Genomic DNA, 25,685 nt, shown 5'->3' with positions numbered 1-25,685 from the left:
AGTACCAGTCAAAAGTTTGGACACACTTTCCTATTGGTGTGTACAAACTTTTGATGGGTACTGTATATAGAATACACAGTATAAACAGAATAAATATATAAACGTTTTGCAATGATCACTCAAATGTGGTAATCAAACACTTGTGTGACAAAGATATGTAATGGAGACAGGGTGAATGATAGATTGAGAATGATACATTTGAGCTGTAACCAAACTAGTTTGCATTGCATGTTATATTATATTCTAAATACTGTTGCATAATCTTCACTAACGACTTTGTCTTTTAATTTAGTCACGTTATATAAAACATAACATATCAATAAATATATCAAAAGTGTCACTGACAAAACCTTATTATTCAATTCAATTCAAATGTATTTGTATAGCGCTTTTCACAATGCATATTGTTTCAAAGCAGCTTTACAGAAAGTGCATTTCAGAAATGTACATAGAAAAAATACAGTTAGTTAATCATGTATTAATTTAATGTAAAATATTATCTTCTATTTTTAGTCTTAATTCCTCTAATCTCTACCAGTGGAGATCTTTTTACTAAAGTAAAATTAATAATATCATAATGAAAATGTTTTTAATTACATATGTACAGTACTTTTATACTATTTTTAAATAAGTAGTAAGCAAAATGTACTAAACGTGAAACATAGTGTTATAATTATATAAAGTATTGCTTGTGTAACGTAGCGTTAGGCAGAATGAGCTTTAACACTGTCTACACCGGACGCGGCCGTTACTGCTCGCCTCGCAACAGCTGTTTACCCGAGACGCGAAGAAGCGCCCGTTACAAAGCAGAATGGGGCATCAGTTTACTGTCGGAGATATGACGCTCGCGCAACGCATTTTAATCAATGTTTCATCAACCAATTGCCTGGATTTAATACATAAGAAGTAAATATAGCAGACAATATAATCAGGACTTCTCAGCTGCGCGCTTTCCCTAGTCATCATCACAAGCTCACACAATACGTGACAGAGGCTGGTAGCAGAGAAATCAATTCTGTGAATTACACTGCGCAAATCAAAAGTAATAGGCTACTACCCACCGGATGAAGAAGGGTTGGCTCTCAACAGAACATAAAATATTCATTTTATTTTATTTTTCGTGTTCGCATTTATGAGGAAAAAACAACGGATGTGACAATTCTGAAAGCGGCACTAAACGACTTTAAAACTCTCACAGAGCCCTAAAAACAGAAAGCACAAAGCCTTTCATTAAAGTGAATTTCGTTTTGTATTAATTGTATCTTTAATCAATGTTTCATCAACCAATTGCCTGGATTTAATGTAAATATAGCAGACAATAGATCATCTCGACACGGAGGTGCCGGCCGGCGCGTGAACTGCAACTCGTCTTATAAATTAACCAAAACTCAGCAGAAATATATCTATATTAAATTGTCTACTTTTAAACAGAACAATTCAAAACGAAAGACAGACTGCTCTCTGCTGTAATCCGTATGAAATGTGTATTTCTCTCTGGCCTGTTCACTGAAGATCGCGAGTCAGCGTCGTCAACTTTGCAGCGACACTGACTGAAAACATTTGTTTATTAATAAAAAATTAAAATGTCTCCTTGCTATATTTGATGTATTCACAATCATTACTTTTGCCAGTTCTTTGTGACAGCTTTTATGTGCTTTATTGGCAGCGCCACCTTTACATGAATCACCGCACCCGCATTTTTAAAAATATTAAAGCTGCAGTCCGTAGCTTTTCCTCTTTGTCGCCATCTCTGTTTGAAGTCTGCAATTGCAGTCATTCGCGGAATTATTAATTTTACGTGAGTTGTACATCGGCATGAAACAGCGCGGATGAACACAATGTTGTGAGGAGAGTGCGCGTCGAGGCTGTCGGTCACAGCGCCGGTGTGGATACTGGCATTCAGAATCACACATTCTACTTTTTGGAAGTACAGGATGACCAACATAAGAATTTTCACCAGAAAATGTCATCTGAACAAGTAAGTAACATTCACTTTTGTTCAGATCAACTACGGGGAAAATGCATTGATTGCACTGCAGTAAATCGCGCTGATTAAATCTAACGATCGCTTATCATGTCGAACCGTGCAAATTATACTTTGTTCTCAAATTGTTAATGTTAACAACATCAGCTTTGCGTGACTACATTTAATGTGTTTTATGGTTACCTGTAGTTCAGAATTCATATTCTCCATAATAGCTAAACGAGAAAGGCACAACAAAGGAAACTCCATAACTGTGTGAATTAAGCAAACAATTGTGGTACTGTTACACGATTGAACTATTGAAATGTCTTACTTGTCCAGCAGAAAAAAGCGTCTCTTCTTCCGTTTTGAACCCCTTCAAAACACGGAGTTAACGCACCAAACGCCCTGCCTATGTTCCTTGTGTTCACATGAGACGCTTGCTGTCTTTCTCTAGCCACTTTAAATCCGAAGAACGAAGTCTTTTGGGTTTTATAACTGGTGAATCTCCAGTTGACACTGATGATTGTCGTTTGGATCTTTCTGGATCCGCCATAAGTTCGATTATGTAAAGTGCTGCGAGAAAAGGCATCTCTACTCTCCCCAACGTCAACATCCTCACGCGCAGTATAGCTAGCCGAAACTCCTTCTTTATGTGTACGGATGTGACGTAATGACGCAAAGACATGCTCGAATTTCCCGCGGAAACCCACCAGTACCACTGGAATTAAAATCATTATTACAAGCTAACCGTTTTGAATCGAGCTACGGCAAGCAGATAGTTTTGACCACTGGCAGAATATGTTTTTTTTTTAATAATTATTTTGGATTATTTTTAATTTGAAAAAAGTTACGGACAGCAGCTTTAATTTATCGGCCATTATAAAGGCCGATACCGTTAGTTAGGAAAATGCCTAATATCGGCCGATAATATCGGCGCGCCGATATATCGTTCGGGCTCTAACACACACACACACACATATACACATACACCTTCTAAAGAAGCTTTCATTTCACTAATGTAATTATAACCAAACAAAGCTTGTACACTCACTCAAACATTATTGACCCCATTACACATAATTTGACCATCTAGGCCTACTTTTGTCTTTTTTTTTACTCAAAATATCTAAACATCCTTACAACAAGATATGTATGCTTATCAGGTAAAATTATGTAAATAAGATTTTAAAAAGGCTTATTTTTGGGAGAATTTTGAATCTTCAATTAGGTTTAATTTGTCCCCCGCTGGTGAAAACAATCCCGTTTTTTCTTCTTGTTTTAATCATAAATCTCAATATATTTTCTTGGATTTTATGCATAGGCTAGCCCAAGAAACAAAACTGCAAAACATTTTATTTTCAAGATCATTTCAAGATCAAAATTCTTTGAAAACATCTGATCTGATCTGTAATGTTTCTAAAAACAAGACGCAAAATATTTTCTGTAGTGCTCAATCCTAACACTATATAATTACCTTTTTCATTTAAATAAAATTAAAGATTTTTTGCATAATTTTTCATGAAAATAAATACAGTCTTTCAGTTAAAAAAAACTGAGGACCTTAATTGTATTGAAAATGTCACAATTTAAAACAAACTCTAAATTTTTAAAAACTATAGGAAAAAATTCACTCATCTGCCACACATAGGCTACTGTCTATTCAACACAACCAAACCACTCAATAACAGAAGCTAGAACATGGAAGCCAAATGTCACAATCACCAGACTCTCTGATACTTTTAATTAAACTAAGTATTTGGCTGGTAAAACTCCAGCATCCGGCATGATTAAGACTTTGGACCTAATGACATTTGTCAAGTTCATTTCTGAAAAAGTTTAAACTGGGCAGTGGAAGCAAATGCTGAGACCAGAGGTTTCTAACTTCCTTTTCCAATTAATTTATTAGCTCTTCTGTGATTAATGGCTAAAATCACTGTCTCTTTATTAAGCTATTACAGCATTACAGAGCTCAATCAATCAATCAATCTACTGAAAAATACAGATGAGACGATTAAATCTGGTTAGAGTAACTGCAGTATTTCCACCACAACCCCAACAGGTAATCAACTTCTAATTTACAGTGCTAAATGCTAATCAAATTTCACTGGATATGGTGTAAATGAAAAATATGTTTTTGAAACATGAACTGAAATTCATGTTGATTCAGAGTCACATTATTTGGATAGGTAATGACAAATAAGTGTTTCTGCCTAACGAACCTATCTGCATACCCTAATTGACCAAATGTATGTGACACAACCTACAAATGAATGAACACATCTTGCTATTTGAGCTACACCATAAAATAAAGCATACAGCCATGCAATTATTTCAAAATGACTTTGTGCACAAAGCGAAGTCTATAAAGATATGGTTTACTGAACTGATTCGGTAATGCTCTCATGTCTGAATTCTGAAAGGGAGCAAAACCCTGCATACATGATCCAAGATCTTGTGGAAAGAAGAGTTAAGAAGAGTTAAGCTCTTAGAGATGACCAACACCCTACTTATGCCAATGGTTTTGATCGTTGATCAACTCAACAATTTCTCAACAAATGCTGCTATCGACATTCATTTTATAGCTCTATATGATTCTTATTAACTAATTTGTATCTATTTTTATTTCATCTAAGCAGTTTAACAAGGTTTTTTTTAAGTTCTGAATTACGAAAGAGCAACCTCTGAGCAGTAACATTTTACTTTCCAGTTCCACAAGTTAGAATACAAATTCATGTGAATTGCAAACTGTGCTATTCACAACAACCAAACCTCAAACCAACTTTATGCAGATCCACGTGTGGAAAATGGGTTTCAGAAAACTGATTTCACTATCCAAATGGAACTACAAAGTGAAACTGACTCGGGTGGTTGCCCGAGGTATACGTGCATTTATTTATCATTAATTTTTTCAGTCATTTATTAGTTTAGTTCATGTATTATGTAGCTGCTCCCAATCATTGCGCTTGACAGCGTGTTGTGGAATGCTTCATAAAGACAGGCAGCTCATTAGCTACTCTCGCTTTCTCTCTCCCGAGGAAAGACGATCTCATGTGTGGCCGGCGGTGAGCTTGAGATGCAAAAGACATGGATTATCGATCCGATGTAGACGCAGGGCTCTGACCCCATACCTCACATACAGACACTCCTCTGACAACCTCAGCCCCTCCTGATGCATATTTAAGATAGAGAGAGAGAGGGACGAGAGACAGCGAGAGAGTGAGTAAGAGCCCCACCCACTAACACAATTACAATCCGTTGCTCATCTCACATTCAGTCATTATCCCGCTAAACCTCGGCATGCACAGATCCCTGTCTACATACGCTCTTTAAACCTTAAAAATCGCATTCATTTTAAACATGAGCACGGCTGACTTTGGTGCCCCTTGACCGAGAACATGCTGGATATCACTTCACATCAGGGCTTCTGTCCCGGCATGCATTCATGCATGCATACATTAAACAAATGCTGAGCGCGATGCATGCCCTTATTGCAAGCTTTAGCCGAGAAACGCAACAAATCAGAGCTGCAGGAATTTGAAAGCTCTCGATGATAATCCAGCGAGTGATTCAATCATCCCTCTCTGCCTGCGAGACCATGCCACCAGATGTTGATCAGAGAGAAATGCGCTGATAGCAACAACGGGCTGAAAGCATCGGACTTACCCCCGCCCCCTCTTCCCAGAACAACGCACAAAGTCTAATGACAGAATGTTAAAAAGTGATCCACGGATGCATGCACACACGATGCAGCAAGCAAATGCATGATCCGTTCAAGTGCATTTTAAGGTTCAAGATGCAACAGCTTAACTTAGTGAAGTAGACATACATACCCTCTCCGATAGCGTGTAAAATCCATCCGCTACAGCACAGGAGCATCCAACGAACTCTTAAACGTCCTGCCGTGAAGCACAGAGCATCCTCTGACAACGGAAAAGCCCTCAGTTCCACGTTCTGCTCTCTCCACGATCCATTCCTCCCTCGTCGCCTGCTGCAGCGGCTGTGCTCAACTCAACCTTGGAATGAAGTCTGGCACGGCGGGGCTCATGCTGTTGCAAATCACGGAAGAATCCTGGGTAAAAAATCCCCTCCTCTCCGCCAGGCTCTCGCAGACGGAAGTCGCAGTGCTCCGCTGGGCAGCAGACGGTGTGTCTGGGATGGTGAAAGCCCCCTGTCTGGATGAACGCGTGTGCGTGTGTGAATGTGTGCTGAGAGAGAGTACGAGAAGCCCTTAGAGGAGTGCAGCCCTGAGCCTCTCTCTCGCTCACACAGAAAGAAACGCACAAAGCCGCTGCTGCGATTCACAGACCTGCACACGTGACACGAGAGAGAGAGAGAGAGAGAGAGAGAGAGAGAGAGAGAGAGAGAGAGAGAGAGAGAGAGAGAGAGAGAGAGAGAGAGAGAGAGAGAGAGAGAGAGGGAGGATGGGAAGGGATGAGACCATGGATGAGACGCACAACAGGAAGGCGGGTTGAATGTGTGTGTGTGTGTGTGTGTAACAGAATCTAAGATTGACTTCCAGCTATTAAACCTGCACTCAACATCTTGCACTCTTTCTCTCATTCAGTTCATTTCATTCATCCTTTAACTTGTCATGTTTTCTAAGGTAAGCATCCTAGTGCTGGTGCTCATAGGGATTTGAACAAACCTAACATTTAACATATTAAAGTTGAGTGTGTGTCGTCCCGCAGTTTTTGTGCTCCAGACATAGGCTAAATTATTGCTCAAATCGTGTGTTGTTGAGGATTTTTCCGGGCACTTTACTCTAGGGGTGTAACGATACCCTAATGTCACGATTTGATACATATCATGATACTGAACTCACGATATATTATTGCGATACTCCAAGACATATAGTAAAAGGTTAACAAAAAATATACTTTTTTTTTTTTTTGTGGAATTTGCATCTAATGCATACAATATGTAATGTTTAGTTCTGTTACGTAATTATTATTCAGAATATTGTATTGACCTTTGTGGATTCTATAATAAGAAGGAAGAGGTCAGGATTGTGCCTGATATTTTCAATGTCCAATGTCCTGCTCTGTGTTCTGTTATGCGGATCTCTGTGGATATCATAATGATGGAGGAAGGATGGACGGGTGGCAATGGGAAAGGGTTGAGGTGTATGTGTGTGTGAGTGTTGAGGTTTTTTTTTTTTTTTTTTTTTTTCTGCTCAATACCTTGAGCGAATCTAGTTAAGGGTTGGAGGGTGGGTTTGGGCTGGGTAGGATATGGGGAGGAGAAGAGAAACTGGCATCAGAATAAGCAACATTTTGTGCCTCTGTTATATAATGATGGCGTAATCAGTCTATTTCTCTCTTGTGAAGACGTTTCCTCTCCAATGTGTAAATGATGATTGTAAGAAAACAAATAAATAATTGATCACAAAAAAAAATATATATATATATATATATATATATATATATATATATACTGTTGATTAAAATGCTAAATTTGGTATTACATTGGGTGTAGACATGTGCCGGTATTCGGTAATGCGATAAATCGCGGTAATGAATATGCACGATATTGTTATCGCGGGGACTTCGAAATACCGTGAAAAATAATAGATCCGAATATAGATTTTTAGAACGCGCATCAGCTTATTTTCCATCAACCGCTTAAAAAACAATGCGTATATGCTGCGCAAAACACATGTGCACTTTGATGTAAACAATCCCCACATCACATGTATAAGCACTGTGTGCATGCAGTGCGCACTCTAGTCTAATGTAAACAATCCTCACATGGAGAAGAAGCACGGCGGAAGGAGGAACGCTGCCGACTATTTATCCCCCGCATGGCTGCCAACTCTCACGCATTCAGCTTGAGACTCACGCAATTGACACTTTCACACGGTCTCGCGCCACACATCCATTTTCTCACCCAGAGAAAAATCGCGGAGCAAAGAGGACACTGACACCGACAGACTAGACAGAGCAGGTTACTTTTGATATGAAAAAAATATCAGCTCTCAGGTTTTATAACGAAATTCAGACAATAAATACTGTTTTGGTGCTTGTAAATGTGACGTGACAGATCGCGCGCCTCAGTTCAAGTAAACCGATCATCTGTTACTTTTTATTAAAGATACAGTACAACCCACCGAAAGGTACGTACTTTCGATCAATCAGTGTTTTTCAACCACGGAAAGAGGTCAATAACACTGCAGGAGAACAATTATGTCACAGAACGTTACATTTACCTCAGGAAAGCCATTTAATGTTAGTTGACTATAAGAAAATAGCTATAGAGAGGAGTGTTTTGCTAAATATGTGCACTATATTACATATTTTAATATATGTTTACTTGTCATTATATAATTGTTATTATAATGAAAATTACGGCATATTACATTTTTATATTTATATTATTATTATATTTATATTGTATGCATTATATTTAATTTCTCTCTGTATGTTTACAGCATTATGTGAGATATATTTTTTCTTGAGAAACATTTAAATGCAGGCTATCTACTGTAGCCTACCTAATATTTATCCAAATGAGTCAATATTGAATCAAGATTGAAATTAAATCCAAGAATTTAATTGAAATCATGAAAATTGTGTTAAGCAATACAGTTTTTCTCAAATGCTAAAACACAAAAGCCAATCCTCTAAATCAAATGACCAGTTGTCTAAACACATTTACAAAATCTAGCCATCATTTTCCAATATCATAAACACATTTCACATGAAGACACAATTCACAAAACACAATCCTCCGTTCTCATAAATCTTAACACATTTTTCCTTGCTAAAACACAAGTTGCAAAAGAACTCTGCTCATATTCTCAAATGAAAGCTCATGTGATGCAAAATGCTTGCCACAGTCAGCAATATTTGAACACAATGAACACACCTGGCGTCATTCATTACACACAACGACTCAAAATTGAAGACACTTGTTGCTAATGCTGTGACCACATGTATAAAAGCAAGTTCAGAGTGCACAGTTTGCTGAAGATTACAAACAAACACAATGGATGAAGGCAGAGTCAGGGGAAGAGGAATTCGAGTCAGAGGAGGGAGAAGAGCTGGCCATGGAAGAAGAGGAGCAGGCCAACGAGGAAGAGGAGAAGGTCCAGGAGGGAGAGCAAGACAACCTCGCACCATCATTACGGACGAGATGCGAGCAACAGTCATTGACCATGTCATTGTCCATGGCATGACAATGGCTGAAGCAGGACTAAGAGTCCGTCCAAACCTGAGTAGGTTCACCGTGGCCACCATTATCAGGGCATTCAGACAACACAACAGGTATTGTCAACACATGTTTCTTTCTTTAGAGTTGAAAGAATGCCACATAGAGGTGGGAGGGTTGCCATATTTACAGTGGCACAAGAAACCCTCATTGTGGATATGGTTCGTGAGAACAACCTCATTAGACTCCGGGAGATCAGAGACAAAGTCATTGCCGATAATGTCAACTTTGAGAGCATTGATGATGTCAGCTTGGCCACAATAGACCGAGTTCTCCAGCGCCAAAAGATGCGGATGAAACAGGTCTATAGGGTTCCCTTTGAGCGCAACTCTGCGCGACACAAAGACCTACGTTACAAGTATGTGCAAGTAAGTATACATCCATGTTCACAGTACAGTTAGTGGACATACTGTGTTGCTCAGTGGCCTACAGTACTTCTGGACAATACTGTGCTACCTGATTGACTGTTGTTCTGAACACCTGTGCACTTTCACATTTTCACAGAGGATATTACAGTTGGACGCGATGGCTAGACCTCATCAGTACTCTTCCTGGATTAGGCTGGCTTCAACCTGCAGAAACGAAGGCAAAGAGGCCGTAACATCATTGGCCAAAGAGCCATCACTGAGGTTCCTGGCCAACGGGGGGGGGTAATATTACTCTTTGTGCGGCCATGGGTTTGGAGGGGCTTGTCCACCGGCATGCTGTCCTTGGGTCTTACAACACCCAACGTCTCCTCACCTTCCTAGAGGAGCATTTATGTGATCATTTGGGACAATGTACGCTTTCACAGAACAAACCAAATCAGAGAGTGGTTCACCACCAACAGTAACCACTTTTTAAACGTCTGTCTGCCACCCTACTCCCCTTTCCTGAACCCTATAGAGGAGTTCTTCTCATCGTGGAGATGGAAGGTTTATGACAGACAACCATACACTAGAGAGAACCTCCTAAGGGCAATGGAGCTGGCCTGTGTTGACATCCCAGTGGAGGCCTTCGAAGGATGGATTCGCCATTCCAGGGCGTTTTTCCCACGGTGCCTGGCAAGAGACAATATAGCCTGTGATGTGGCCCGATGCCGCACAGTGATTGTGGTGTGTGTGTGGTGTGAATAAAGTAAATAAAAAACTTCACACCCTGATCATGTTTTCAAGAGTACTGTTGTGTGCAATAGATTCTGTTTTTGCATTGAGTTGTGTTACAGTAGTGTACATGCAGAATTTATACTCTTCATATGAAACTCACAAATCTAAATGCCTAATCCTCTGCAGAGATCTAAGAAGATCCATTACTGTAAAGTTTCTAAAAATATGCATTGGCAGTTATGAAACAAAGAACCTTCTCACAAATTGAGCATTGTGTTTTCAATTGTTTTGCTGTAGTGTGTAATGATGTGTATAGTGTTTACATTTTTGAAAGCTTCGAGCTGCTCTTTTGGTGTGAAAGTTTGAGTTTTGAAGTGAGAAGGTGTGGTTGTGTTTATGTAGCTTTAGAAAAGGGTGTTGTGTTTAGACATTGGGGAACATGGAGGAAACGTTTGTGAAATGTGTTTTAGCATTTGAGAAAAACTGTAATACAAACAGTAGCCTCAGTAACCATGTAAACATTATAACATGTTGTCACTAAAAAATAAAATTAATGTTTTGACAATCACAATTACACATTGTGATGCAAGTTTTTTTTAGATACCCCCAATCCGTCTGTTTCTCTTGTGCAATTAAAATATCGTGATAATACCGTATACCGTGATAAAAGCTCAATCAATTAATCGCAGCATGAAAATTTGATACCGGCACATGCCTAATTGGGTGTGGAAATGAATAGGCTTGGACTTGGTGCTGATAGCCCACTGCACAAGACAATGGTGACACCAGAATAAAAATATTCATGATTCTGAAGCTGAAAATACAGAATTATTTTAAACGAATGCTTGCACTCTGTCACTGACTAGATATATTTAAAATAATGTAGGCCACTTCTTACTGGTAACATAAGACATTTGGACCCACAAATATCCCCCCATTGCATTATTATACATTATATTCAACATATATAGCAGTTTTAATGTAGTACTGACACTAAAACTCTGAAAACTTGAATTTGAAATGTTATATTGGGTGAACTATATTGTTGGATTTTTGTATTGCGATATATTGTGACATGATATATTGTTACACCCCTATACTTTCAGATGCACCATTTTCATTTGCTGAACCATAAAACAGGTGGAAAACACAGCAGACGCACACAGAAGGAGGATCAATCGTCTATAATCTACTAGCAACCACCTAACAATGCCCTAGCAACCCAGAACACCCTAAGCAACCATCTAGTAATCACAAATAACACTGTAGCAATCCTAGTATACTCCTACTAGCAATAACCTAGTACACCCTAGAAACGTTATAGACCGTATGCGCCAGAGAAACAAGCATGCAGTCATCTTTAAAATTTTGTGTTTGAACTTGTTTTTGCGGTAGCTCTATACATTTGTATGACATCGCTGTCGAAGAGTAATTAGCTGGTGATGAAGTGGATTTACTTATTGTAGAATTAACGAAAGTTGTCATGAGCATTGTAATGTTTGAAGCGGATGTCATAACTAATGTCAGTAGACTGGGAAGATTTTAAATTGAGCAGTTCATTCTTAAAATCCGTAAGATCTTACCTTCATGTTGTGGAAATACAAACCAGGAGACGGAACACAACGAGCGCAGCGCTGAAAAGGGGCGATTGTGCTAGACTTTAAATCAACCCTCAAGAAGACCATATCAACTGAAAAAAAACAACAACATTCAGAATGCATTAGCAATCACATCGCCCTAGTAACTACATAGCAACCACCCAAAACTCTAGGTGATGACCCAGAACAACCTAAAACAGCCTATATATTATATTATTTAAAATCATATTATATAATATATAATTTATAATAAATAAAACTATTAAAAACATTTGTGTTAATTAAAATAGAGTTGAAATAAGGTAAAATACAAATATTAGATTAAAAACTAAATTAAATGTTGCCTTGGCAAATGACTTCAATAAGTTTCATTTTTCAGCACCATCCACCTAAAAATCATGCAGAACAGTGAACGCCACAGAAAACACTTAACAACACCCTAGCAAGCACCTAGAATATATGTGCACAGGCAAAAACACCCCCCACATTTTCTTAAGAAAACAAAATATACCATTATATCATACTGCATATATGGTAAATGGACTGCATTTATATAGCGCTTTCACAGACCCAATGGCCACCAAAGCGCTTTACATTTTGCCTCACATTCACTCACTCATTCATACACTGACGGCGGTGTCAGCCATGCAAGGCGCCATCCAGCTCGTCGGGAGTAGCTGGGGTTAGGTGTCTTGCTTATGGATACCTCGACACTTGGTCAGGTGGAACCAGGGATTGAACCACCAACCTTTTGGTTTGCAGACAACCTACATGAACCACTGAGCCACTGCCGCCCACCATATATCTCACTCACAACTTGCATGAGTAAAAATGCAATGATACCCTAATACTCTAAGACTTACGGAAGGTCCAGATGGTGAGTTTCAAATATTGTGTAGTGTATAGTTAGTGATCTTTTACATTCTCTCTCATTTGTTGTGTCCTCGTAGAATATGATTATCATTTCTGATTCGTTTAGAGCCGATAGCTGAGAGCTCTGCTCACTTAATTTAGCCTCCGCGCTATTTCCAAAGCTTTTATTATGATTTCTGTATCACTCAGGAAACAGGGGATGTGTCATGTAATCCCACAAATAGCCACTAATTTGTCTCGCCTCCCAGCTAAATTGCCTTCCAGACTATTTTTCCCTGTGTTTCAACAGAAAATGGGTGTGTGAGAGAGAGGGAGAAAACCATAGGAGAAAACAGAAAGAAAATGAACTGGAGCCAGAGGGAAGCATGAAGGGAGACTGAATTTGGGATGTTAATGCAAAACACGGCTCTTTGTCGCCCCCTAGTCTAGACACAACTAATAGTCAAACATAGGGCAGAACTAATCCACAGCTGTTCGTCTACCAAAGGTTCTTTTCCTGGCACAAAAATAGCAAATTGTTTAGGCTAATGCTCTGCTTTACTATAAAGGTGATGTTCGATCAGTAATAATATCTGGGTGTGGCATATGGACATACCCATAAAATAGCCTACACAATTTCATAATCCTGTTCATAAAGTCAACATGAAATTCCATTTGCAAACCATTTTTACCATTTGTCAGAAAATTGATTGGACCATGAGAAGTGTTTCACTATAATAAATGGTTGACAAATAACAAGAACTGATAACAGATCTTTTTTCCCCTTTAGAATAACATGCACAGATGAATAATTTCAAATAAGACCAGAAATGCACATTAGGAAAGTACATCAAGTCCATTTTGATTTGATTTTCTGTCCCACCAAGTGCAAATATTCAGCGCAAACAAGACTTTAAACTTAAAAGAATCCGTACGAACCTATTCACACCAGGAACGAAATTCAGTTGACAAGCGCAGAGGACCTGTAGGTCTTTTTTCCCCCCTGTGTTTGATTTAAAAAACTTAAACACGAGAAAGATACAAGCTTCTGGGTCATGTCTCCAGTGTGGATCTGACAGCTTTTCACGTTGCTAGACTCCATTTACAAGGACCATAAAGAAGTGATATTAAAATCAATTTCATCATTTCATTACATCAACTGTACAACTCTATTATTATCATTATACTGCAATATGTTCTTATATCGCTATCATCAAGTCTGTTTTTGTCAGACAGGTCATTTTAATGGAAATTAAATTTGTATTATCAAATGGGTTGTATTTTGTCATTCCAAACCTTTCCATGCAGTTACACTAAACAGGGAGCTTCAAGCTTCAAAAAAGGATGCAAAAGCACCATAAATTGAGTGTTCTGCAGTTATTTGATAGCTTAGTGTGAAGAGAAGAAATAAATTTAAGCCATTATTCATTGATAAGCAGCTGTTGACCTGTGGATGAGTGAGTCTGTGAGTTCAATTTGATTTGTGAATGAATTTAATTTAGACCCATTTTGTGAATGTTGCATTGAAAATAATTATTTGTTTACGCATAATTTCACTCTCTTTAGGGCCTATTCCTCATACAAAGCCATCGTATTACTTAAAAAAAATCATATGGACCACTTTTAAAGGGGTCCAATTATACTTTTTCACTTTTTCAACTTTAGTTAGTGTGTAATGTTGCTCTTTGAGCATAAAAAATATCTTCAAGATTACAAAGCTCAAAGTGCACTCCAAAGGAAGATATTTTATTTAATAGAATCCACTTTTCAAGAACTACAAAGAACAGCTCATTTGGACTACAATGCATTTTTTCCGGATCTTTTGAAGTCACAATGTTACTCATTTTAATAATCTCCGCCCACGAAATATGCAAAAAAGGGGGTGAGGCCGGTTGAGCTGCGCTAGTGAAGATGAAGGGTGTTGTCGCTGTTTTTTCCACCCAGGAAAAAGATTGTCCTGAGGAGGACAAACTTAGAGTCCTTAAAATGTATTTTTAACACTGTTCCTAAACATTATAACCCTAAGCGTTGTCTGTACGCTGCACATTTTATAGAGGAGAGCTTCCAGAACCTAAGAGAGTACAATGCCAGCTACGCACCAAAGCTTCTACTGAAAGATGGAGCAGTTTCCACTTCTGGTTGTTTATGGATCACAACTTGTAAGTATGTCTTATTATTTGTAGTTGTGTTCTCTATTAACAGTTCCAATTATAAGTTTTATGTAGCTATGATGTAAACAAAGGGCAAAGCTTTGCCTCCGCTAGCCTGCTAACTAACATTACAGTATTGATGTAATGTTTACTGTAGCGTTTGTAAGCTCTCACTTTTGTAAGACTGTTCACCACCTCTTAGGGAAATTATCCATGATTTTTGTGATTGATTACTGTTTGTACTACCACAGTTTTCTGACAAATATGAATAAATGGTGGATAACATTGTAATCTATCAGAAAATTACAAAAAAGCATACCACTCGGAAACATCCTGTGAAATCCGTGCTTGCAAAGTCCGTGCTTGAAATTCATTCAGCACGATCCTCTTGTTCGTTAACATTGTCAGGGTCTGAATCGGGCTCGAATTGGTTTGAAATTGATGGCATCCTTAAAGGGTTAGTTCACCCAAAAATGAAAATTAGCCCATGATTTAGGCTACTCACCCTCAAGCCATCGGTGTATATAACTTTCTTCTTTCAGACGAATACAATCGGAGGAAGGGGTAATAAAGGCCTTCTGAAGTGAAGCGATGCGTTCGTGTAAGAAAAATATCCATATTTAAAACTTTATCGACTAAAATAACTAGCTTCCGGCAGACAACGGTAGGCATTGATTTACGGCGAAAGAGTAACTGAGTGGGGGTTCAATCTTCAGCTGGCTGGCAGGAGCCGCCACTAGCATGTCACGTGACCTGTCAGTGGCTGGCTAGTTGTCTGGCAGTCTGCCTTTGCCAAGTTTCAGAAACCATTGGTTTTTGCAGTTTTTGTGTTTTGTGTTCCTCCCTTTCTAGCTCATTTATTATGCAACTGTTGATATGATTATGTTCTTTAGTATGATTGATGTTTTGGGCACTGTTATCCCAATTAAACCAGTCAAATGGCCATGATCAGACTGGCAGCTTACAGACGCTTGCTGGACGCTCATCCAGTCAGTCGCGGCTCATAGTGCGAGTGCGTCGCCATACACTCTCGCTACAAGGAAATAAATTGTTTTCTTATTATGAATATAATGTCATGCCTTTATTCTTGTGTACGATTGATGTTTTGGGGACTGTTATCCCAATATAACCAGTCAAATGGCCGTGATCAGACTGGCAGCTTACAGACGCTTGCTCGACGCTCATCCAGTCAGTCGCGGCTGATAGTGCGAGTATAACGCGTTGCCTGTCACTCTCGCTACAAGGAAATAAATTGTTTTCTTATAATCTACATAATCTAATTTCTAATATAATCTCATGCATCTATTCTTTTGTATAATTGATGATTTGACTGGTTTAATAGGGATAACAGTCCCCAAAACATAAACTATAGGCTACTAAAGAATAGATGCATGATATTATATTCTAAATAAGAAAACAATTTATTTCCTTGTAGCGAGAGTGTCAGGCAACGCGTTATACTCGCACTATCAGCCGCGACTGACTGGATGAGCGTCGAGCAAGCGTCTGTAAGCTGCCAGTCTGATCACGGCCATTTGACTGGTTATATTGGGATAACAGTCCCCAAAATATCAATCATACATAAGAATAAAGGCAAGACATTATATATTCATAATAAGAAAACAATTTATTTCCTTGTAGCGAGAGTGTCAGGCAACGCGTTATACTCGCACTATGAGCCGCGACTGACTGGATGAGCGTCCAGCAAGCGTCTGTAAGCTGCCAGTCTGATCACGGCCATTTGACTGGTTTAATTGGGATAACAGTCCCCAAAACATCAATCATACTAAAGAACATAATCATATCAACAGATGCATAATAAATGAGCTAGAAAGGGAGGAACACAAAACACAAAAACTGTCAAAAATCAATGGTTTCTGAAACTTGCCAAAGGCAGACTGCCAGACAACTAGCCAGCCACTGACAGGTCACGTGACATGCCAGTGGCGGCTCCTGCCAGCCAGCTGAAGATTGAACCCCTACTGGAGTAACCCTTGACATACAACGTAATGACGAACGCGGAAGTGCAGAGGATAGAGCAAAACAAAACACCAGTCACGAATTAGAAGTCTAAAACAACAATTTTTAAAGAGAAATGTCGGAGGAGCTTGAGTTTGTTGCCCAGCCCTGTTTGTTTGAACAGCGAGAGGCATCAAAGCTTTCGCAACTCCTACGTCATACATCGTCAAGTGTTACTCTTTTGGCGTAAGTCGACTTGCATAGGCAGTCTGCCGGAAGCTAGTTATTTTAGTCAATAAAGTTTTAAATATGGATATATTTTTTTATCCATATTTAAGATAAAAAAAGATATTTTTCTTACACAAATGCATCGCTTCACTTCAGAAGGCCTTTATTAACCCCCCAGAGCCGTGTGGATTTTCTTCCCAATAACATAAGGGCAAAATACTTTGATATTTGCTTACAAAAGCCATTTTGATTTTTTTTTTTTAAATAGCATACCACATGATTTAATAACTCTGGCATCATATGTTTTCCAGTCAGGTCCAGGTTCCAGGTTAAATATTCAAGCGCACGTAGACGCGAAAGTACCCGCCTCTAGTTTGATACTCCACTTTGGTGGAGAATTTATTTGTCATGATGTAAACAAAAATAGACTCAAACTAGTATACCAGAACAGTGTTAAATGCTGTAGTGTGGACCTGTGTCAGTATTTGACAAAATAGCTGGCTAAATCAAGTTTGAAACAGTATTTAATCTTACTTTACTCAGATGTTCGGAAAAGATGAAACTCCAAAAACAAACTGGTGGCACTTGAACGAACTGTAAGCTGCAACAGAACACACACACACACACAGTATCTTAATGTGATATGAAATAATTATCTGAAACAGCATTACATGGGGAGGTGGTGGATAATATATTTGTCATGATGTAAACAAAAATGGACTCAAACTAACCAAACCAGAACAGTGTTAAATGCTGTAGTGTGGATCAGTAAAATAGCTGGCTAAATCAAGTTTGAAACAGTTTTTAATTTTACTTTACTCAGATGTCCGGAGAAGATGAAACTCCAAAAACAGACTGGTGGCAATTGAACGAACAGTAAGCTGCAACAGAACACACACACACACACATGTACAGTATCATGATTTAATATGATATGAATTAATTTTCTGGGGTAACTTAACATAACATGGGGTGGTGGAACTGTCAAAATGTAAACAAAAAAGGACTCAAATTCAGTGAAAAAAGTAGGTAGCTGCTAATGTTAGGCCTAACATTATCCTTTCTCGCCTGGCATTTTACTGGAAAGGGGAGAAAATATCCACTCAGGGTTTGATAAAAATCCGGACAGCTAACGTTAATTAAATCACCATTTCCCAGAGAGAAAGAATTCCATCCAAATAGTTTTTTACTCAAAGTTATAATTGCCAAATATATTTTTACTCAAATCTACGCTAATGACTATTTGCTAACTTGGTTTGCCACAATCATTTCAGAAATAAAAACATTCATTGGTATGTTGAACGGTATGAACGGTAATGTTACAGGCTAAGTAACTGTACAAATAAAGCATATTTTAACTATTCTTACCGTGTTCCGTCCTCGCCGAACTGCCGGGTGCAGCTTTTTCACTGTGCGGAGAATGATTCAGTGATGGCGACAGTTGAAATAGGCGCGTTCGGTCAGCGAATCCGCGAGTTGACAGTGCGGATATTATGAAGCTGCAGACTCGGAGCCTGCATCTACAGTCCCACACCGAGAGTCCCGCATTCTCAGACCCCTCGTTTTTCGAACACAGCGCCTCCTGCTGTTCGAAAGATCGTATAACACCCGCACACAGAGTACAGCGCAGGCTTATCCAAATGCAATTAAAAACGACTCGGTTACTAACGTAACCTCGGTTCCCTGAGAAGAGGGAACGAGTATTGCGTAAGTAGCTTACGCTATGGGAAAACTCCTTTTCTCGAGAAATATTGAAGTCTTTATGTAAAACGCATTGCAGCTGCACAACATACAGCAATGAGCGAGGGAGCTCGGTCATTGGCTGTGCTGCGGCAACTGCACGAACCAATGACAGGGCGACTCTGAACCCGCTTCCAATGAGCGTGCTTCGCGCCCGCGCGCGTCAGAGCCCGCCAAGATGGGCGTGGCCAAGGGCTATATATTGAGCGCCCGGTCGTTCTGAGTTCTTTAGGTTCAATCGACTGAAGCGAACTGACCAAGCACAAGCACGGCAGCTTACGCAATACTCGTTCCCTCTTCTCAGGGAACCGAGGTTACGTTAGTAACCGAGTCGTTCCCTTTCGAGAGGTTCCTCTTATTGCGTAAGTAGCTTACGCTATGGGAACGCCATGTAAAACGCCGTGCTGACTTCGCTCTATTAAGCCGGAGGCAGATGCCTGAGCCTTTAAGCAAAGTAATTATCCACGAGCCGGCCGAAGGCGGGTTTTATAAGGGACAATGTGGAACGGCCCAATGGGCGCCCAGAGAAACACACATAAGCACAATTTCATGTACTGATATGTATGAAAAATCCTCTAAGTCAGTCAGAGACGGACCCTATAAGGGAGGAGATAATGTACACACTCCAGCCTATGCACAGCTAGACCGACAGTATGTTGGAGTGTAATGAGGGGACCTGTAGGTTATAAAACCTGATAAATGTTGACGGCGAGGCCCAGCCTGCCGCTGCACAAATATCTTGAATGGGTATCCCACTCGACCACGCCCACGAGGAGGCCATGCCTCTCGTAGAGTGAGCTCTGATGCCCAAGGGGTACTGAAGGCCCTTGGCCTCATAAGCCAGCGCTATAGCATCAACTATCCAGCGCGATATTCTCTGCTTTGAAACAGCGAGACCTTTGGTGCGGCCGCCAAAGCATACGAACAATTGCTCTGTCTGTCTGAACAGGGCAGAACGTTCCAAATATACTCTGAGCGCCCTGACCGGGCAGAGTAAATTAGCGTCGGTTTCGTCTGCTGGAGACGATAGCGCGGCCAAAGATATCACCTGTGCTCTGAAAGGTGTAGAGAGCACCTTAGGAATATACCCGTGTTTTGGCCTGAGGACAACCCTGCTGTCGTTAGGTCCAAACTCCAGGCAGGTAGCGCTTGATGACAGCGCGTGCAGGTCGCCCACTCTCTTGACTGAGGCGAGAGCCAGCAAGAGAGCAGTTTTGAGCGAGAGCTGTTTGAGATGCACGGTTCGGAGGGGTTCGAACGGGGCACTTTTGAGTGCTTCCAGGACCGTGGCCAGGTCCCAGATCGGCACCGAGGGGGGGCGTGGGGGATTTATCCTCCTGGCGCCCCTCAGGAAACGAACAACTAGCTAGTTTTTCCCTAGTGTGCGTCCTTCTACAGGGTCGTGTGATGCCGCTATGGCAGCTACATATACCTTGAGCGTGGAGGGGGTTCGGCCTGCCTCCAACAGCTCTTGTAAGAAAACGAGCACACTCGGTACTTCGCATGTCTCAGGGTTCAGGTTCCTGGGTTTACACCAGTCACTGAACACCTTCCATTTCTGGGCATATAAGCGCCTCGTAGAGGGCGCTCGCGCCTCAGTGATGGTTCTCAACACTCCACTGGGGAGGTTCTCGGGAACCCGTTGAGGGGCCACGCATGGAGGGCCCACAGATCGGGGCGGGGATGGAGGATCATCCCGTTGGCCTGCCTGAGGAGGTCTAGCCTCAGTGGAATCGGCCATGGGGCAGATTGCATCATCTGCATCAGTTCTGGAAACCACGTCTGGTTCTTCCAGAGTGGGGCTACCAGGAGCACTGCACATTTCTCCTCCCTGATCCGACTGATGACCTGAGGTAGCATCGCGACCGGAGGGAAGGCATACAGCGGGCGGCTCGGCCAGATTTGGGCGAGCGCGTCTGTGCTCTTCGAAAAGAAGAGAGGGCAGTGCGCATTTTCCTTGGAGGCAAAGAGGTCGACCTCTGCTCTGCCAAAGGTTTGCCATAACCACTGAATCGTCAGGGGGTGGAGAGACCATTCTCCTGGGAGAACTTTGTCTCTGGACAGCATGTCCGCTCCCTGGTTCAGAACACCTGGCACATGCGCTGCTCTCAGCGAGCGCAGGTTGTGCTGGGACCATAGGAGGAGCTCCCTGGCCATCGAGTGCAGGGAGCTCGATCTGAGTCCACCCTGACGATTTATATGCGAAACTACCGTCATGTTGTCCGTTCGGACTAAGACGTGCTCGTCCTTCAAGTACGGGAGCAGGGCTCTGAGAGCCAAAGCGACCGCTTTCAATTCCAGACAGTTTATATGTAGGCGCTTCTCCGGGTTTGACCACAAGCCGGAGACAGGCCTGCCCTCGTAAAGGGCCCCCCAGCCTATTTTGGAGGCATCTGTCGTGATCATTTTTTTCCTTGTGTTCAAGCCCAAACTCACGCCGGACTGATACCAGTCGACAGCTTTCCAGGGTGTCAGGGCTTTTATGCAGCCGTGATTTGCTCTGATTAAAAAGTGGCCCGAGCGCCATGCGTGAGTGGGGACACGGCTTTTGAGCCAGCGTTGGAGAGGACGCATGTGCAACAATCCTAGCTGGAGTACAGCTGATGCTGAGGCCATGAGACCGAGCATCCTTTGAAATCGCTTGACGGGGGCGCGCGCACCCGCTCTGAACGATGTTGCAAGGCGCCGGATAGTGAGCGCACGCTCTGATGAGAGACGCGCCGTCATCTGCACTGAGTCTAGCACTATTCCCAGAAAAGAAATATTCTGGCTGGGGGATAGCATGCTTTTTGCCAAATTGATTCTTAGACCCAGGCAATCTAGATGACTGATAATCCAAGACCTGTGTGTCACTAACTGGCTCTCTGATTGTGCTAGGATTAGCCAATCGTCGAGATAATTCAGTATTCGCACTCCCCGCTGTCTCAGGGGGGAAAGTGCTGCATCCATACATTTCGTAAATGTACGGGGTGCCAGTGACAGGCCGAATGGTAGTACTGTGTACTGGTATGACTGTCCCTCGAAAGCGAATCTCAGAAAAGGCCTGTGATGAGGCGCTATCGGAATGTGAAAGTAAGTGTCACAGGTCGGGGGGGCCAAGCCAGACTGCGCCCACCCCTCAAAACCCAGGACCACCTCGAGGAGCGTACCAGAGACCAGACAGACAAGAAGATTTTCTAAAAGTAACAATCTTTATTTAAATAAAAGCAGGAATTAAAAGTCTTAATATAGGCTTCGTCTCTCTTTCCAGGGAGGAGGAGACCGAGGGGTGCGCTGCGAGGGCCCGGACTACTGGCAGCCACTGAGGAGGAGGGAGCCGAACGCCCGTCTGGCGTGCAGGTAAGTAACGTGGTAAGAAGGCTCTTTTCGGCGAATTACAAGCGGACAACGGTCTGGGCAGACCCGGGCCGGGACCACGGGCCAGGCGAGGACTCTCTCCACAGGACAGGTGGGTAGCAGGTAAGTTTTCTCAAGCGTCAGCTATTCGACAGGTGCGAGGTCCTCCGGGTGCCTTTCCGCCCTTGACGACTCCAGCCAGAGACGAGGGTACCCTGTATCATCCAGGACAGAGACAAGTGTGCAGGTTTAATTCTATTTCGGTGAAGGGTGGACTTACGGCTGGAGCGGGTGGTTGGGGACGAGCAACGCTGCTGCTGGGGTGTGTCTCTCCTCTGAGCAGGCAGCACACAAGAAGGCCGAGGCAGAAGAATCTTCTGTCTAGATAGGCAAAGCCTCTGATACAAGAACGAACAGGATCCTTTCATATAGTGGGGGAATCAGGCTTACGGCTGGGCTGGGTGGCTCCCACGGTAACACGAAGGCTGGGGCGTGTCTTTCCTCCGAACAGGCAGCACACAAGCCGGCGGTGGCAGAGGAACGTTCTATTTAAATAGACAGAACAAGTTAAACAAGGCAATCACCCTCCTCTCCCATATCACAGGACCTGGTGGCGAAAGTGGAACATACACGTCCAGCCTGAGGGCTTCGTTCCGCAAACACTGGCGAGAATGTAAACTGGAGAACACTGGCGGTTAAATAAACAGGTATATCCACACACTGCAACTTCACGTCAAGTCCAATACTGTGTGACACTTCAATTCAGGCACCGCAATCCACTCTCAAATCTTAGTGCAATAAGGGCAGCACTCACCCAATGTTCAATCCCTCCACTGTTGCGCTGATTCGCCACTCAGAAGCTGGTGAGATGCAGAGGATTTCGCACCGCATGGAACACAGCGTCTTCAACACTCTTTCATACTCAGAAGAAGATATCAGGGGTTCAAAGATGAATCAGTTCACACTCTTAGTGGTAATTATATTTGTGGTCAATACACTTCACAATTCCTTATCCAATTCAGTGCAAGACATGCATTCACACGGATCCGGTGTTTCATTACTTATCTTTTTCCCTCGAGTGATGACATTCTCCAATCTTGACTCAATCTCCACAATTCACTCACTTCACATCCAATTCACGTTCCAGCTTGCACTCCTTCAATCACCGTTGCACCCCTTTCCAGTCAGATCCTCACAGCCGCTCCAAAGATCCCAGCAACCCCAAGCCACTGCCAAAGGAATCGATCTCTCCCGGGGGAGTACCACCCTCGAATGCCTTTTCCTTTTCCTTTTAACTGCTTCTCTGGGCCGTGTTTCCCAATCACAGATCCCCACACCAAACACCCACACCTGGTACCGCTTAGCTAATCAGCTGCCGCTGTCATGGCAACTGACAACAGCAAACCAGCACGGTGTGCCGGTGAAATCGTCCCGGGGGAAACACACTCCTAGCGGAAATTAGTTCCGCTAGATTTGTCACCTTGTGACATAAGCGTCTTTCAGATCCACTGATAGAAACCAATCCCCCGGGCGAACTTGCGCGAGGATATGCTTGGTTGTTAACATTCTGAACGAGCGAATCATTAAAGCTTTGTTCAGATGTCTGAGATCTAGAATGGGGCGGAGACCGCCATCCTTTTTCGGGACGAGAAAATAGCAGCTGTAAAAACCTGCCTCGCTCATAGAGGGAGGAACTGTCTCTATAGCGCCTTTCTCTATCAGTTTGAGCATCTCGGTGCGTAGAACATGTGAAACATCTTTTCTCACTTTCGTCTCGACCACTGCTGTGAAGCGGGGCGGTCTGCGAGCGAATTGAAGCGAGTAACCGTGTTTTATTATGTTCAAAACCCATTTCGGCATGTCAGGGATATTTTTCCAAGCTTTCGCTCGCACAGATATGGGCTGAATGCTGGTTGGGGGCGTGTCGCAGTGACGTATGGCTCCCGCCAGCGAATCGCCCTGTGCTAATACCGAGCTTACAGCTCTCAGCGGCGCGCGCGCGCGCTGAGCAGCTTTGTTGAATGCCGAGTGCAGGGGTGCGTGTGAGATTACAGGCGCGCTCGCCGTAAAGCTCATAGAGTGAGATGGGGAAATGTTTAACACTGTATGGATAGTGCTTATGGGTGGGGGTGCATAGACTGTGGTAGGCACGGGGATGTTTTTGGCCATATAAACAGTGTTTGTGAGTTGGGGTGCGTGTATAACAGCGGGCACACGCGCTACTCTTATAGAACTTCCCGCTTTTACTGGGGAAGTGCTTATAACTGTGGGAACAGTGCTTATGTGTAGTGGTGCATACGTGACAGTTGGCACACAATCTACATTCATGGGGCGTCCAGCCTGAGCTGGGAAAACATTTGGCACTGCGTTGACAGTTTTGACATGTGGGAATGCGCACTTTGGTGTGGACACGTGACCCTTTAATGACACAGGCAGAAAATGGCTCTTTATGTGATTTCTGTGTGTCGCCGTAAAAACGGCGTTTGTTTGCAGGTGGGCGAGCTGTGTGGCTGGCACATTGGCTGCTGTATAGACATTTCCAGGCGCCTGTAAGGGGACTGGGTAATGTAGAAACGTTAGAAACGGCCTTAGAAACGTTACTTGACGTTTAAACGTTTAAACTGTGTCTTGCGAGACACGCGCTCTCCCTTTTTCTCCCTGTAGCTAGGAGGACTTACGAGGCTCTGGGTTCAGCACAATCTTGGGCCGAGGTCCCCGTCGCTCGGGCGGTTGCTTCCTGTTGGCAGAGCGCGAGCGGCGTCGAAAATCCGTTTCAGGTCTGGGCTGAGAGACGGGAGGCGCCGTCTTAGCTCGCTGCTGCTGAGGCGGCCTTTGGCGGCTCTGCAATGAGCTAGATCGCTTGGGCAGGAAGTGACGCATAGCCTGTGAATCCTTACGGGGTTCGGTGAAGCGCTCGGCGAACTCCTTCACCGCTGGTCCAAACAGGCCGCTTTGGGAGATAGGCGCGTCGAGAAATGACGCCTTATCTGCATCCTTCATCTCTGTTAGCGTTAGCCACAGATCGCGCTCAAGGACAGTCAGGTTAGCCATAGCACGGCCGATGGATTGGGCGGTGGCTTTTGTAGCTCGCAGTGCTATGTCAGTGGCGCTGCGCAGGTCCTTGAATGCCTCAGGATCGGGTCCAGACTCGTCCATACTGCGGAGAAGTTTAGCTTGGAACACCTGGAGGACAGCCATAGAGTGAAGCGATGATGCAGCTTGGCCGGCGGCGGCGTATGCGCGACCGGCGAGAGCTGAAGTAGACCGGCAAGGCTTCGAGGGATGAGAAGCTTTAGCTTTCCATCCAGCGTTGGAGGGTGGACACAGACGATTGGCCACAGCCTCCTCGAGGGGCGGAGTCCCCTCATAGCCTCTTTCTTTCGCGCCGTCCACAGAGGAGAGCGACAAAGAAAAAGAAGGCTTTAGGCGAGCGGAGTGCGGGGCTTTCCACGACTTCGTGAGTTCGTCGTGAACTTCCGGGAAGAAGGGGGAGGGCCTTTGTCGAGGGGCCTGCCGGCGCCCCTGCAGGAACCACTCGTCCAGTCGGCTGCGGGCGGGTTCTTTT

General features: G+C 42.8%; 1 protein-coding gene across 1 annotated transcript in view; it reads right to left on the bottom strand.

The window, feature by feature from the left end:
* The window catches only part of LOC130100419 (protein unc-13 homolog C), a 263,612-nt gene extending 257,338 nt beyond the window's left edge, over positions 1–6,274 (bottom strand). Inside the window, 2 exon segments of the mRNA XM_056265875.1 lie at positions 5,095–5,132; positions 5,797–6,274. The gene's annotated coding sequence lies outside the window, so the exon portion shown is untranslated.
* Positions 6,275–25,685: the final 19,411 nt, after the last annotated feature.

This window comes from Rhinichthys klamathensis, unplaced genomic scaffold (genome assembly GCF_029890125.1).
Source record: "Rhinichthys klamathensis goyatoka isolate OS25496 unplaced genomic scaffold, OSU_Roscu_1.1 h1tg000242l_1, whole genome shotgun sequence".
In the NCBI taxonomy this organism is placed as follows: Eukaryota; Metazoa; Chordata; class Actinopteri; order Cypriniformes; family Leuciscidae; genus Rhinichthys; species Rhinichthys klamathensis.
The sequence above is the reverse complement of the archived record's forward strand: the minus strand, read 5'-3'. Positions and strand labels throughout refer to the sequence as shown.